This window comes from Sus scrofa, chromosome 14 (genome assembly GCF_000003025.6).
Source record: "Sus scrofa isolate TJ Tabasco breed Duroc chromosome 14, Sscrofa11.1, whole genome shotgun sequence".
Lineage (NCBI taxonomy): Eukaryota > Metazoa > Chordata > Mammalia > Artiodactyla > Suidae > Sus > Sus scrofa.
Genome location: NC_010456.5, coordinates 136,240,737 through 136,257,414, shown reverse-complemented (window position 1 = coordinate 136,257,414; position 16,678 = coordinate 136,240,737). Strand labels below are relative to the sequence as shown.

At 51.7% G+C, this 16,678-nt stretch overlaps 1 protein-coding gene across 1 annotated transcript in view; it reads right to left on the bottom strand.

The window, feature by feature from the left end:
• The window catches only part of DOCK1 (dedicator of cytokinesis 1), a 545,742-nt gene that overhangs the window by 488,074 nt on the left and 40,990 nt on the right, over window positions 1-16,678 (bottom strand).

Below are 16,678 nucleotides of genomic sequence, written 5' to 3'. Positions count from 1 at the left end.
GGTCCACGGAGCGCTTCGATATTTTAAAATGATTGGTCCACGGAGCGCGGGCTCTCGATATTTTAAAATGATTGGTCCACGGAGGCGGGCTTTCGATATTTTAAAATGATTGGTCCACGGAGCGCGGGCTCTCGATATTTTAAAATGACTGGTCCACGGAGCGCGGGCTTTCGATATTTTAAAATGACTGGTCCACGGAGCGCGGGCTCTCGATATTTTAAAATGATTGGTCCACGGAGCGCGGGCTCTCGATATTTTAAAATGATTGGTCCACGGAGCGCGGGCTCTCGATATTTTAAAATGATTGGTTTGCGACGCACAGGCTTTGTTGTGAACCCCATAAAAGCTGTCCCGACTCCACACTCGGGGCCGCAGTCCTCTACCCCTGCGTGGCGTACGACTGTGGGCCCCAGCGCGCTTGGAATAAAAATCCTCTTGCTATTTGCATCAAGACCGCTTCTCATGAGTGATTTGGGGTGTCGCCTCTTCCGAGCCCGGAGGAGGGGGATTGTTCTTTTACTGGCCTTTCAACACCACACAAGGACACGCGATTTACTGTGGTAAATATACGCGCCCTGAAACCTGCCGTGTTAATTACGTTTCGGTGTGCAATTCGGCGGCGTTAGTCACATGCCCAGTGTCGCACTCCCATCACCACGATCAGTTTCCAGAGCGTGTTCGTCGCTCCAAGTAGAAACCCCGTAACCCTGAAGCAGTAACTCCCCACCCTACCCTCCACCAGCCCCCGATAACCTGTAACCCACGTTCTGCCTCTAGGATTACGACACCCCAGGTACCCCGTTCACGGAATCACACAAGACTGTCCTTTCGTGCCTGGCTTCGCCCACTTAGCATAATGTTTTCAAGGCTCAGGCACGTCAAGCCATGTATCAGAACTTCATTCCTTTTTATGATCTTTACAGTAGGAAGGAAAGTGAAGATATTGTCAACATTTCAATGATAACTTCGTATACCATCTTATACTTCCATTAACATATTTTTTTCATTAGACAACTTTTTCCTATCTATGAATCAATTACACATGGGCAGAATATTCTTTGAAAACAAAATTGATTTTAAAAATTATCAGAGTTCCCGTTGTGGCTCAGCAGGTTAAGAACCTGACATAGTGCCCATAGGGATACAGGTTCAATCCCTGGCCCAGCTCAGTGGGTTAAGGATCCCACATTTCCAAAAGCTACAGCATAGGCCAGAGATGTGGCTCGCATCTGGCACTGCTGTAGCTGTTGTGTAAGCCTGCAGCTGCAGCTCCAATTGGACCCCTAGCCTGGGAACTTCCATATGCCACAGGTGCAGCCGTAAAAAGAAAAAATATATATATGACCAATGTTGCTATTAAGCCAAAAAACTTCATTACAACCAAGTAGGCGAAAATATGTCCAATGATAAGAAGAAATCCTTAAAACTGACAATACTCAGAGGTCCTGTCGTGGCACAGCAGAAACAAATCCAACTAGGAACCATGAGGTAGCAGGTTCGATCCCTGGCCTCGCTCAGTGGGTTAAGGATCCGCCATGGCCGTGAGCTGTGGTGTAGGCCGGCAGCTGCAGCTCCGATTAGCCCCCTAGCCTGGAAACCTCCATATGCCATGGGTGCGGCCCTAAAAAGACAAAAAGCCAAAAAAAAAACAAACCAAAAAAAACCCCCGACAATACCCAACAAGTGCCTGAAACCCAAAATGTTTATCCTGACATGAAGCAGTTCTGTTCCTCCTAGTTAAGGCTGTAAACGTCACTCCATTAAATTCAGACCCTACTTTTTGCTCAAGCATTATGAGATAAAGGCAACTATCACAGTGAAAAAAAGGGATACTTATGACCCCAAAATATTCAATCAGCCCCCCCAACTTAAAAAACAAAAACAACAGTGATGCTCTTCCCTCCCAATTGACTCCACCTAGAAAGACGTCAGACTGGAGGCCAAACTCATCTGAAACCTCCGCCCAAACGCTCATCCTTCCCAAACCCCCTGCTGGACTAAGCTGTCCTTACAGGCACCCGGCGCTGTGACCATCTCTGGAAGCCTCCTTGACCGTATCACGTGCAAACGTCTCCAACAAGCAGGATGCCCCCCACCCTCCACCCTCCACCTCGCCTTCCTTCCCACCACACACCCCTGCCCCTGACCCTGCTTCTCCCTGAAAGAAAGAAGCCGCCCATCCCACACCTGTGGGTCCCAACTTCTCCCGCCAGCAGGGTCTCCCCACCTCTTCCAAAGAGCCAAGTCCAAGTTCATGTTTGCCCTTTCAACCCCCTACTGCAAACACGCCCAGCACCGCGGCACCTCCTGTGGTCAGCTCCATAACCAAGCTCCCTGCATGGTCTCTGGAGGCAGACAGGATGGGCTGGGTACCACCTCTACCCCGAAGACCCTCCAGCAAGTGACCTGGCCTCTCCTTCTTCAGCCTCCCCGTCTGTACAACCAGGATCCTGCTATCTACTCACTGCGCGGTGTATCCACACTGGGTCTTAAAGAAAACAAGGCCGAGGACAGAGTTATCAACTTGATTTAATGGGTTTTGCCAGCAGTGAACACGGTAGGTTGTAAAGGCTTCTTATTCTGGTCGGGGGTATTTTGTTTTTACTGCAATGAAGACGTCTGTGGCTCTGAGAATCCTTTTTAAAAAGCCAAAGCAAGCCGACTATCACATGTCCACAAAAAATTCTAAAACATCCATGACCACATATACATAGAAAATTCTATTTTCACAGGTATTTTCCTATATTTCCACCCAAATTCATAAACTTTAAATGCCTTCGACTGACATAAACGGTTATTAGAAGTTATTAAGTTTATTTAGCATTTTATGGTGAATCCTTAAGAAGAAATCACCGCATTAGATAAAGGAAGCTCAGAACATACGCCAGCCCCTCCCAGCCCCGCACAAGCGCTTTCCGAAGCCTTTGGGAACCATAAATGCATTTATCACCATTCTTAACAGCATCCCTGCCAGCAGGCCTATTGTACTACAGGTGCAGAAAAGAACAAATACGTCAAAAATAATACAAATAAAACAAAATGAACACGTCCACTGCAAATGCACTCGGGTCCACGGGAATCTGTAAGGCACACACGCAAGAACCTCCCTCCACCTCTGAAGCAGGCAGAGAAAAGCAGTTGTGAGGCTCTCATACGAGAATAGAGACAGTTCTAATTTAACTGTGAAATGAGCCTGAAAGACCTGTGATTCCACAGAGGAAGGGGAAAGGGCCTCGGAGGGTTTCGTCACGTGGCCCCAGCGACACAGCAGAGCTGAGACTCCAACTCTACCGGCCCAGCCCCCAGCCCTTAATGCCTCTTTCTTATTGCCGAGCAATCCCACATTTCAAGGCAAATTAAGGACTTCCCATTGTGGCTCAGCGGGTTAAGAATTCAACGTAGTGTCGCTGAGGATGCAGGTTCGATCCCTGGCCTCGCTCAGTGGGTTAAGGATCTGGCATTGTCACAAGCTGTGGTCCAGGTCAGATGGGACTCGCCTCTGGCGTTGCTGTGGCTGTGCTGTAGGCCGGCAGCTGCAGCTCTGATTCGACCCCTAGCCTGGGGACCTCCATATGCTGCAGGTTCGGCTGTAAAAAGGAAAAAAAAAAAAAGAGGCAAATTAAAAACTCAACAATATAAACCATTGGACAAGGAAATGGGGAGTTGGGGGAGTGTGGTGGCCAGAATAACGACCCACAGAGATGTTCACATTCAAATCCCAGAGCCTGCGCGGATGCAGATGTGGTCTGATTAAAGAACGTGAGGTGGGGAGCTCACCCTGGGTTCCGCGGGTGGGCCCAGTGTCATCGCAAGGTTCCCGAAGGGGAGACGGGGTGTCAGGCAGAAAGAGAGGTGACCACGGGAGCAGAGCCAAGCGAAGCAGGGAAGGAGCCACAAGCCAAGGTGGCAGGCAGCGCCTGGAAAAGGCAAGTGAATGCCTCCCCCCGGCACCCCAGAGAAGCCAAAACCCTGCTCGAGGACTTCCGACGTCCAGAGCTGTGCGAGGATAACTGGGTGTGGTTTTAAACCCTAGGTATGAAATGTGTTACAGCAGCAAGAGGAAACACACAGGAAGCTAAGAGGAGAACAATTTAAAGGTGGCATTTTTCTGGTTCATCTATTCATTGCTGAGCAGGGACCCCCCCGTTTTGGGCATCCGACTCGGACGAGTCTGAGCTTGAGGTGCCTCATTTCTGAGGGATAGAAAAACGAGAACCATGCAGTGCATTTTTCTTAAATAAATCCCAACGTATCTGATGTAACAGTCGACGCTTTATTCTGATTATTTGCCCTTTCGAAGCTGCCCCTTTGGAGGAGCGAGAGCAGAGATGAGAAAGACCACAGGCACCTTCTCCCTTCTGAAGGATGATGATGACAGATGGCACCGGGGTTTAAAAATGTCGGCACTTGACAGAAGCACAGAGCTGGCAGCCTTCCTGCAATCTGTCTTCTTATCCCTCTGATCTGTTCAGATGTGGGAACACCTCCGCAGGAGAACACGGTCAGCGCGAGTCCATTCACGTCTTGGGGGAGACTGGCATCCCCCCCTCGGGCTGGTGGGCCGTTCGCTTCATCGATTCCTCCTCCTCAAAGCCATTTACCTTTTTGAACAGCCTGGCATCACCGGGTATAAGTGCACCTTGGCCTGAATTTCTCAATCCCGGCCCGCAGAGGCCAGGGTAGAAGCTCGACACGTTGCTCGCGTAGAAGGGAACGGGAAAGGATACGGAGATGAACCGGCGTGAAGGTTCTTTCCCAGGATGGTGTTTGGTTTTTGCTTCTTTGGTTTTTTTTCCTGGAAGAGCCAGCAGCAGCCCAGAGTGAGAAAGCACATGGATCATTCTTCACAAAATAAAAAATTAACACTCGGGTCTGAGCTTCATGCATCAGAGATGCTGAAAAGGCAACGCCATCTCCTCTGCTCAGTCTCCCGCTCACCCTAAAAACAGCTGCCCAGGAACATAAGGCTCAGGAATCAGAAAGGAGGGCTTCCATTTACACCAATTATGCTGATGATACTACAGGGGAAGAGGATGCTGATGGTGAGAGCGATGGTGGTGGGTGATGGTGGTGGGGAAGGTGGTGATGAGGTGGTGGTGCTTAGGGTGAGGGTGGTGATGAGGGTGAGGGTGAGGGTGGTGGTGGTGAGGGTGGTGGTGATGATGAAGACGGTGGTGAGGGTGATGAGGGTGAGGGTGGTGGTGGTGAAGGTGATGAAGATGGTGGTGAGGATGATGATGAGGGTGAGGGTGGTGAGGGTGATGATGGTGATGGTGAAGATGATGATGGTGGTGGTGAGGTGAGGTGATAAGATGGTGGTGAGGGTGATGATGAGGGTGAGGGGTGGTGGTGATGGGTGATGATGGTGGTGAGGGTGAGATGAGGTGATGATGGGGTGAGGATGAGGGTGAGGGTGGTGGTGAGGTGATGATGATGAAGTTGAGGGTGGTGGTGATGATGAAGATGGAGGTGAGGGTGATGAAGGTGAGGGTGGTGGTGGTGGTGAAGGTGATGAAGATGGTGGTGAGGGTGGTGATGAGGATGAGGGTGAGGGTGAAGATGACAATGATGGTGGTGGTGGTGAAGGTGATGGTGGTGATGGTGATGATGATGATGGTGAGGGTGATGACGATGAGGGTGACGATGATGACAGTAAGGGTGGTGATGATGGTGATGCCATTGAGGGTGAAGATGACGACGATGATGGTGGTGGTGAAGGTGACGATGGGGGTGAGGGTGATGACGAGGGTGAGGGTGATGACAACAAGGGTGGTAATGATGGTGATGCCACTGAGGGTGAAGATGACGATGATGACGGTGGTGGTGAGGGTGATGATGGGGGTGAGGGTGATGACGAGGGTGATGATGATGACGGTAAGGGTGGTAATGATGGTGATGATGGTGACAGTGAAAGTGATGACGAGGGTGAGGGTGATGGTGGTAAGGGTGGTGATGAGGGTGATGCCATTGAGGGTGAAGATGACGATGATGACGGTGGTGGTGAGGGTGATGATGGGGGTGAGGGTGAGGGTGATGACGAGGGTGAGGGTGATGACAACGAGGGTGGTAATGATGGTGATGCCACTGAGGAGGAGGATGACGGCGATGATACCGCTGCTGGTGACACTGGCTGACATTTACGGAGCATATCCCTTGGGCTTGGCTGTGGGAAACGAGCTTCACGTGTCCAACTAATTTAACCCTCAGAGTCCTAAGAGGTGGAGAGAGACTTTTTCCCATTTCGCTCATCACGGTTCACAGCAGCTCGGAACCAGACCATATGTGAGCAGCCTACGTCGGGGGCAAGAGGCCAGCTTGGATGAAGGACCGGAATGCCAAAGCCCCACAGGGTCTCTTCCTCAACCCTCCCTGCCTGGGCCTCGCGCCGCCCGCCTGATGATTCCTAAAAAAATCAAAACGTCCATTCTGGATCCCTGACAGGCGAACACGCCTGTGCATTCCTGAAGCCCACCAGTGTCTAAAGCATCAGCCTAGTGGATTTCGCATTCCTTACACAGAGAACCCACGTTGGGGTAATTCCAAAACCGCAAGACTGGTTTAACATCCAAAAACCAATTGGGGTAATTCACCACGTTAATGATAAAACATCACATGATCAGCCTAATTGGTGCAGAGAAAGAATTCAATGAAACGGAACTGCTATTCAGAGGAAAACAGAAGAACCCTACGCTACTCTGACATGAGGGGAAAAAAAACCCTACATTCCATCAACCCATTCTAGAGATGAAAACAGAGCGCTGCAGAGGAGTCAGGACTTGCTCGACGTGGCACAGTGATTGACAGCTGACCTGCAGGGTCCCTTCCAGACTGTCTCCACCCCCACTCTTCCTGACCCAAGCCTTCCCATCTCTCGTTGGGATGAAAAATCCTATGTCAGCTGGTCTCCTATATAAAATCATTTCTTCCCTCCATGACCAGAGTTACATCCCTTAAATCTTACTCCAGAACACGAGGCCATTTCTCTTGGCTTTTGAATAATGGCTAAATTCTCCAGCGCAGCATCTAACGCCCTGTGGGATCGGAGTCCAGCCCACCTTTCCGATCTCATCTCCCCCCACTCAAGCTGCTCCTGCCTCTGGGGATGGCCCGCCCCTCCACCTGCAAAGACCCCACCTTGTCTACAAGGGCTGCCTTTAAGTCCACAGCCTTTTCCAGATCCTGTCTGAATTCTGACTTGCTCCTTGACCAAAAAAAGGTAAAAGAACTCCCGGGTTAATCACTCGCTTCCCAACTTTCCCATGAGCTCTGGGGCATCCCACAGCCTTGGAGGACTGCTTCCTCTATGTGTTTCTCTCCCTCTAGACCAGATTCCTTGGGCGAAGGAAACACTTATTAATCATGGGATTTCCCACAGGAGCTAATACCATCCACCATGTCTTGCAGGCACTCAATAAAAATTCACTGAATTTGGAGTTCCCATTGTGGCTCAGCAGGAACAAACCTGACTAATAACCCTGAGGATGTGGGTTTGATCCCTGGCCTCGCTCAGTGGGTTAAGGATCCAGCGTTGCCGTGAGCTGTGGTGTAGGTCACAGACACAGCTTGGATCCCGAGTGGCTGTGGCTGTAGTGTGGGCCAGCAGTTGCAGCTCCGATTACACCCCTAGCCTGGGAACTTCCATATGCCACCGGTGTGCCCTAAAAAGCAAAAAAAAAAAAAAAAAAAAAAATTTCACTGAATTTAACCAGACCACAAAGGCTTCCTTCTTATAAGGTTTGCAACAGAGTGAAAGCAAACACTGTATCATTCATTCTTCTTCAAAATGATCTTGATGTCTGCAGACAAATCCAGGAGCTCAAGACTTACTGATTGAAAGAGAAAGAAGAAAGGAAAAAAAGAGAGCCACAATCTTGGCTTTCTCGGCTCTGCTTTGGGTCTCTTCCATCGAATGAGATAATCTGCCATCAGTGTCAGGTTCAAAGCCTCCTTAAAGCACCAAAGCCGCAGGTTAGACCACTCATCACCGCTCAAGATCCGCTCCGCTCCGAGCTTCTCCTCGATGCCACGCTGTCCCCTTGAAACATGACTTCGGGATTCCAATGTGCAATTTAAAAGTTAATTAATTCTTTTAGAAAGTCCATTTGTGAAAATTAATTGCTCTGCTTGAGATCTCATTCCTTTGTGTTGGCTGCAGCAGGAAAATAAATGTTCAACGGCACACACCTCAGGGCTGGGCAAAGCCGACCGGGTCCCTGAGGGGTGGGGGCGCGCGCCCTGCCGGTGCCCCTGCAGGGCTTCCTTCTAAGACCGTCTGTCTGCCGTCCTTGAGTCTTGCAAGCCCGACGCATGTTTATCTCGTCCATGCCAGGCACTAACATACGGTGTGTGCCAAGCCTGTATCTGGCTCCTGCTCTGGCCCAGGCCAGGCTGGTGATGCCGGTGTTTCAGAGATGAGCGGAACACGACGCAGCCTGGTCTCTGTGCAACAACCTTCGTGCATCCTGGACCCGTTCAGGTACAACCGTATAGAAAACATCAGGACATCAGAGGCATCCTTTGAACTTGACTCTGGGCATAGACCTGTTCCCCAGCCCCACCCTCTTATCAGAGCTGGAAATAAAACTTTCTCAACTGTACTGTCAAAAAGAGTCGGGCACGCACTCAATTCCCAGCGTCCAAGACCCACGGCCCAGTCCTTCCACCTCTCTGATTTGGGGGCAGGTAACTCAGGCCGCGTGAGAGCCACATGGAGCCCTGAGTCGTAATGCATCTGAGCGCTGCTGTCTTCATGAGAGCCTGACTTCTGCCCAGTGCCCAAGAGGACCTGGCACAGGGACTCTGGAGGGGCTGGGAAGAAGGAAAGGAAAGGAAAGGAGGAAGGCAGGAAGAGTCTTAGAGCCTGGTCCTAACGATGCTGCTACAGTAGTGGTGTCTCTCACACTTTTTAAAGATAAAACAAATAAAAAGGATAAGATACTTGGGAGCCAAAGGAGGCAAAAGACTTGCACGCTGAAAACTACCAAACAGAGCTGAAAGAAATTAAAAGATGCGCACACGTGGAAAGTCGTTCTCACGTGCATGGACTGAAAGACAAGGTTGTTAAGACGTCAAGGCGACCCAAAGAGACCTACAGAGTCAATGCAAGGCCCATGAAAATCCCAGCGACATTTTCACAGGAGTAGAAAGATCCATCCCGCGGGACCCGAAAGAGCCAAAACAATATTGCCAAAGAACAAAGGTGGAGGCCTCCGACGTCCTCCAGTTGTGTGGATTGTGGTACAGGTGTGACAGCGGAGCAAAGGCTTCTATAGACTCCCAGACAGAGAGAACAGACTTGTGGTTACCAAGGCGGAGAGGGAGGAGGAGGAAGGATTGGGAGTTTGGGATTAGCAGGTGGAAACTGTTTTCTTTTCTTTCCTTTTTTTTTTTTTTTTTTTGTCTTTTTTGTCTTTTCTAGGGCTACTCCCGCGGCATATGGAGGTTCCCAGGCTAGGAGTCCAATCGGAGCTGCAGCCACTGGCCTACGCCACAGCCACAGCCACACCAGATCCAAGCTTTGTCTGCGACCTACACCACAGCTCACAGCAACGCCGGACCCTTAACTCACCAAGCAAGGCCAGGGATCGAACCCACAACCTCACAGTTCTTAGTCGGACTCGTCAACCACTGCACCACAACGGGAACTCCCAAACTATTTTCTATAGGATGGAGAAACAAGGTCCTACTGCAGAGGATGGTTTATCCTGTGATAAACCATCCTGGAAAAGAATGTGAAAAAGAATATATGCACGTATCACTTTGCTGTACGGTCGAAATTAACACAACATTGTAAATCAGCTCGACTTCAATAAAATTTAAATTAAAAAGGAGTTCCTGTCGTGGCTCAGTGGAAACGAATCTGAGTAGCATCCATGAAGAAGCAGGTTCGATTCCTGGCCTCGCTCAGTGGGTTAAGGATCTGATGTTGCCGTGAGCTGTGGTGTAGGTCACAGACACGGCTTGTATCTGGTGTGGCTGTGAATGTGGCTGTGGTGTAGGCTGGCAGCGGCAGTTCCAATTTGACCCCTAGCCTGGGAACTTCCATATGCCATGGGTGTGGCCCTAAAAGGACAAAAAAATTAATTAATTAATTAACTAAATTACAAAAAAGAAAATCCACATTTCTAAAAAGGATACCACTTTCAACGTAACAGAGTTACTTCTCCGGGGTGTGCACAACTTTCTTTTGTGGGAACAGAGAGGCCTTCTCTGCTGATAAAATCCACTGTGGCAAGACTGCACGCAATGTTTGGATATTAGAATCGAGGAACGCATCTAAATAATTAAAGACATGGTGCAGGGGCAGAGAAACATAAAGGAACTGTCATTGGTTATTCATGATGCCTTTTTGCCTTTTGGATGGAAACAGGTGTGAGAGATCGTAAAGATAAGAGTGTGAAAAGAAATACATGAAAGAGTCTTCTATCAAATTCTCCCTGAAGGACAGACACAGCTCAGAGACATTTTAATATCTTCCTCCAGAATAAAACATCACCGTACGTCTTATCCACATCTATGCAGCAATTATCTCACTTCCATCTAGTCCAAAAGGTCGCAGGGCCCCAAACGCGTGGGTTTCTCAGGAAAGGTCCTGAGTGGTGGATGGGCTTGGGCTTTATTGCTTTTCTGGGAAAAATAAGTCCACTTCGCCATGCTTTTGTCTTTCATAAAGCCAGCGCCAGAAGGCCACTGACTCCATTACTGACAGTCTTTGCAAATCCATCCACAAATAAGAACAGACTTAGCTGACCTGAAAAATCATCTATTTTTGTATTTAATTTTGCTCAGCGGCCAAGAGACACAGAGAGGCACAGGGAAAGATCTAATCTCTTTAATCATCCTGCTTGGGGCAGAAAAGTTATTGCAACTTAGGAAAATATATGCCAGTGAAACAGCCCCATATATACCTCTCTCTCCGCCCCCAAGCCCTCCCTCTGACCCCCACGCCCACCCCACCCAGCCATGGAGGCTTTAGTGGGACCTCACCCCACAGGGCTGAGCGAACCCCCTACTGGCCAGCCCGACGAGGTTCCCCGCAGACAGCACTGCAGAGCCACCAGCATGTGGGACAGGAGCCCAGTGGCCTGGACAACCAGGGGCTGGTCCTATGAGATTCCCACAAGGGGCAGACAGGCAGCCTCCAATGTCTGACTTGAGGCCTGTCTCACCTTCTCCGCTACCGGCCAGGACTTGCAGCTTCCCCCACCACCGGTCAAACTGGTTCTACCTAAACGATGCAGCACACACAGGCCTGGGGACCTGAGAAGACGGAAATACGCCTGGTCCCCACCACGAGGACACACCAGAGAACAAGGAGGGGCGTGCAAAAAGGGGGCCGAGACCGACTTGTCTGTGGCAATGACAGTCAGGGATAAGGGCTCTTGGGCAACCCACGTGCCCCAATTCCTCTTCCTGGGCCTCCATGAAGAGCTCCGTTCTTTTCTGCAGAATGGGGCCGAGCCTGCTCTTCTTTTTTTCAAATCATTTGGTTTAACACTAGTGGTGATGAATAAAAGGCAAGACAAAGGGAATAGTCCAGAGTCTAATGGCTAATTTGTTTTGCCATCGTGCCAGTGTCAGCAGAGCAGCTCCCAGGTGGTTGGACCACAGGTGACCAGACCCCCGCACCCCCCCCCACCGCCGCGGACTCTGAGCTCGAGCTGACTTCTGCCGGGAATGCCCTTTCTTCCCGCTCCCCCTGGCTTGGGCCTCTGTTCATCCGTCACCTGTAAGAAAACCTTCCTCCTCACCTCCCACCCAACACCCAACGAGAGAGGTAGGCGCCTCTCAGACGAGCTCAAAAGTGCCCTCTGCCCACCTGACCAAGCGCCACCAGAAAACTGTCTGCTTGCTGCTCCCTGCAGGAAGCACCCATCAAGGATCAGGGGCCCAGTAAACGCTTGTCACGCGAACAAAGACCCCCTCCTCTGGCTTCCCATGCAGGAGCAGCTCTGAGGCACCACACGGAGCTTTATCCCTTCGCCCTCTGCTCCCCAACCCCCCCGCCCCGCGTCTTTTCCATCTTTGAGGTCTTTTGTTTGTTTGCTTTCTAGGGCCACACCCGCGGCACATGGAGGTTTCCCAGGCTAGCGGTGGAATCGGAGCCGCGGTTGCCGGTCCACACCACAGGCACAGCAACGCAGGATCCGAGCCACATTCTTACCTACACCACAGCTCACGGCAATGCGGGATCCGTCACCTACTGAGCGAGGCCAGGGGTCAACCCACATGCTCATGGATACTAGTGGATCCGTTACCACTGAGCCACATCCTGCATCCTGGCTTTTCCGTCTCTGCATCCTGGCTTCCCAGTGCCTGGCCCTGAGTGACCCCGACGCTGACTGAGTGGACCGTTTAACACATCAATCTAGGTTTTCAAGGCAGCAACACTCTCACTTGAATCCTAAATCTGCTGGGAAATATGCAGATTTATTTGCATTTATTTCAGCTCAGAAACTGAAGACCAGCCCGGGGTCCGAGCTAGCAAAGACAACTTCCCATACATACCTCGGTTCTGCCAGCCTCCCTGGGGAGCAGGTCCCGAGGCCCCAGACACATCCCAGGATACGCCATGGTGCCAAGGATCCCAGCAAGCACACCTGCACACATAGCCCCACTGAGAAACCGCAAGCACACCTGCACACCTGCACATTCAGCCCCACTGAGAAACCACCTGCCCTGGACGGACTCTGAGAGGCAGCAGGACCGAGCAGGTCCCGCTCGGCCCTGGGTGTGGAGAAGAGGCTGCCAGCAACCCCAGCCCATCACCAGTCTCCCTTTCCGTGACCCTCGTCAAGAAGAGGCCTGGAGTCCCGTTGTGCTCAGCGGTAACAAACCCGACTAGCATCCACAGGACGCAGGTTCAATCCCTGGCCTTGCTCAGGGACCCCCCCCCCCGCAAAAGAACTGAAAGCCAGACCTCGAACAGGTATTTGTACAGCCGCGTTCACAGCAGCCTCGTTCCCAAAGGCCGAGAGGTAGAAGTGACCCACGAGTCCATCAGTGGATGAAGAGAGAAGCAAGGTGCTCTGTGCACAGGGCGGAATGACTCAGCCTTAACGAGGAGGGACACTCTGACACGTGAGATGACGTGGATGAACCGAGGACATCGGGCTCAGCAGCCGGTCACAGGGGGACAAACACTATATGACCCCATCTGACACGCTGTACCCACATTCGTCAACTCAAAGACAGGAGAACGGTGGTCCCAGGGGCTGGGGTGGGGGTGCTGGGCAGAGGGGAGCTGTTGTTTTAAAGGTACAGAGTTTCAGTTTGGGAGGATGGAAAGATTCGGCAGCTGGATGGTGGTGGTGGTTGCACCACAGTCTGGATGGACGTGATCCCACTAAATGGACACCTAAAAATGGCTAAAATGATCAAGGTTATGCTATGCATTTTTTTTTTTTTTCTTTTTAGGGCCACACCGTGGGCATATGGAAGTTCCTGGGCTAGGGGTCCAATCAGAGCTATAGCTGCCAGCCAAACCACAGCCACAACAACGCCGAGCGATACCTGCAACCTACGGCACAGCTCACAGCAACGATGGATTCTTAACCCACTGAGCGAGAGCAGGGATCGAACCTGCATCCTCATGGACACTGCATTCTTAACCCAGTGAGTCACAACAGGAGCTCCTGTTATGCATCTTTCACCATATGGTTTGAACCACACCCACAGCATGCGGAAGCTCCTGGGCCAGAGACTGAATCTGAGCCACAGCAGGGACAACACTGAATCCTTAACTGCGAGGCCACCAGGGAACTCCTCCCCTAAGTTTTTAGAAAAGAACCAGAAATAAGTGCGGGTCCCGTGTGACGGCGCGGGTCTCAGGCCTCCGAGTCCGGCTCTCACTCCCGAGCAGGGCTCTCCTTCCAGGACGCAGCTGCCCCATTGCGAGGGCAGTGCGGCCCCAGCAGAGCTCCAGCGGGCCTGACGAGCAATGCTATGTTTTAATAGGCATTTCGATGGACTATAAAAATACAGCATCACATAATAAAATTGCTTTTGCACTGTGGTAGAAATACTTAGCAAGAGATGAGACATACTTAGCAAGAGGCTATAAAAAGCTATTTGCTTGCTTAGAGAGTCGCTGCTGAGGAGGACAAAAGCCGAAGAGGAGGATCAGGGGAGGGCAGCGAGAATCCATCTCAGAACGGTCGCATCACAGTGTCTCCCTTCACACGCCACAGACGGGACCACGCCGCATTTGTTTTAATGCCCTGAACAAAAACACTGAACCCCTCCCCACGGGTTCTGTCTGTTTTATTTTTAATTTTTAAAGCTCCCTCACAGCTGACATTAGAAACCACTCCTTTCCCTGCAAATTGCTGGCATTCCCTCTCACTCACCACAGCAGGATCTAGAAACTACCATGGCCGACCATGGAGAAGCCACAACACACCCCAACCCCAAAATATTTCCTTCACCAAAGCGGTTTCCTAGGAAAGCTCCCAACCACAAATGAGGTGTCTCCTCCCCACGGTGTCCCCATGAGACCTGTGCCCCAAAGACATTCAGTGAGAAAGACGGCGGGGGTGGGGGACCCACCAGCACCACCAGCACCACCACCACCAAGGTCACGACCACATCATCGTCAGGCTCGCCAGCATCACCTGCCCCAGTACCAGCAGCACCAACACCCCATCACCACATCATCACCAACATCACCAACACCAATACCACCAGCAGCACCATCACCACCACCACCATCACCAACACCAGCAACACAAACACCATCACCACAATCATCACCAATACCACCACACCACCAGAACCAACCACACCATTACCACAACCGTCAGCAACAACACTAACACACTAATGCCACCAGCACCACCAACCCTGTCCCACAGTCATCATCACCGACTACACCACCAACACCCCACACGACCACCAGCACCACCACAGCCATCACAACAACAACACACCAATACCAGCAGCACCGTCACCACCTCCACCGCCACCATCACAGCAAGGATCACAGCCAGGTTTCATTGTGCACTTGCCACACCAGACACTCACTTAAGACTCCATGCACTTCCTCGCTTCACCCCACAGGTCCTAGGATGTGGGACCCACAGTGACCCCACTTCTCTCTCAAGAGCTCTAAGCAGAGAACGGGGCCAGGAGGCTTTGCTGCATATCTGGCTGCCGCGGGCCTCCTGTGACCTCCGCTGGGAGAATACCCCCCACCCCCCCGGGCTAGTCACACACACAAAGGACAATTCTACTGCCGCTGCACCAACAAGGGCACCAACAAGGGCTCCCGAGCGCCTCCTCTACAAGCAGCCCCACTGTGCTTCAAAGGGACTGGGACAACTGGGGACAGTGTCAAAGGCCCCCATCCCTCCCTGCAGAGAGCCCTCGAGGCATCATGAAAGAACAATCTCATTAACCCCCCACACGGAAGCCCAGTGGAGAGGAGAAATCTCACTTCCTGTCCTCGGCACATCTGGCTAAGCCGACCCTGCAGGCAAGCACTCGCCAGGCCCCTACCATCATCTGCCCGCCCAGCAAACAAGGAATGTTTACCAGCCAGGCCCTAGGTGAGCCCCGTGGGCCAGGAGCAGACGGACACAAGTGTAACAAGACAAGAGTCCTCCACCCAGGACAGCTCAGTCTCCAACCCCTCCCTGGAGCCAAAAAGGGAGCCGTGCTGACACAGATACGCTGCTGCAGACCTCCGACTGCAGGTCAGGTCTCGACACGCAGGAAAAACTGGAAGGAACTGCCACCGCTGCTCGCTCTTAGGGAGGACCTGACACAATTACCCCGGCCCCTGACGGGGGAGGGGTCCCCACCATCAGGCCCATTTCACAGGTCAAGAAACAGAGGCACAGAGCTGGGAAGCTGCTCGCTCAAAGTCACAGATCTACAAGGAGAGGACTGGGAGTTCCCGTCGTGGCGCAGTGGTTAACGAATCCGACTGGGAACCATGAGCTTTCGGTTCGATCCCTGGCCTTGCTCAGTGGGTCGAGGATCCGGCATTGCCATGAGCTGTGGTGTAGGTTGCAGACGCGGCTCGGATCCTGCTTTGCTGTGGCTCTGGTGTAGGCTGGTGGCTATAGCTCCAATTCGACCCCTAGCCTGGGAATCGCCATATGCTGCAGGTGCAGCCCTAGAAAAGGCAAAAAGACAAAAAATAAATAAATAAATAAAAGGAGAGCTGGCAAACGTGTTGCTACAAAATATCCAGACAACAGCGTAAAGGAACGCCAGCCACCCCGACGGGTGGCTGCACCCAGCTTATCTGCCCTGGCCGCTCTCCCCCTGGCGCCCCCTGATCAGCTCTCATAAAACCTGGCGGAAAGATATCAAAACAAAAGTCACACAAAATATCATCGAATATCACACCAGGACTGTCACAAGCAAACCTTGTCACCAAACCCTTTTTAGGTGAACTATTCTCTAGTAATACTTTCCCCTCCAGACCCTTCCCGCATCCGTCAAACTCCTGCGCCTTCCTGTGTGACATGAATTTACAGCTCGTGCACGGAAAGGGCATTCCATACCCCACACTCTCATCACACAGAGATCCATCCGTGTCCCAGTTCTGCCTGGTCCTCTGAAATAAAGCGGGGAGCCACCGATGGCCAGCGGGGAGCAGGGGTTGGCCGGGAAGGATCCCATCACAGGAACAGTCCCCACCCACCCACACAGGACCGCCACGTGCCGTGGG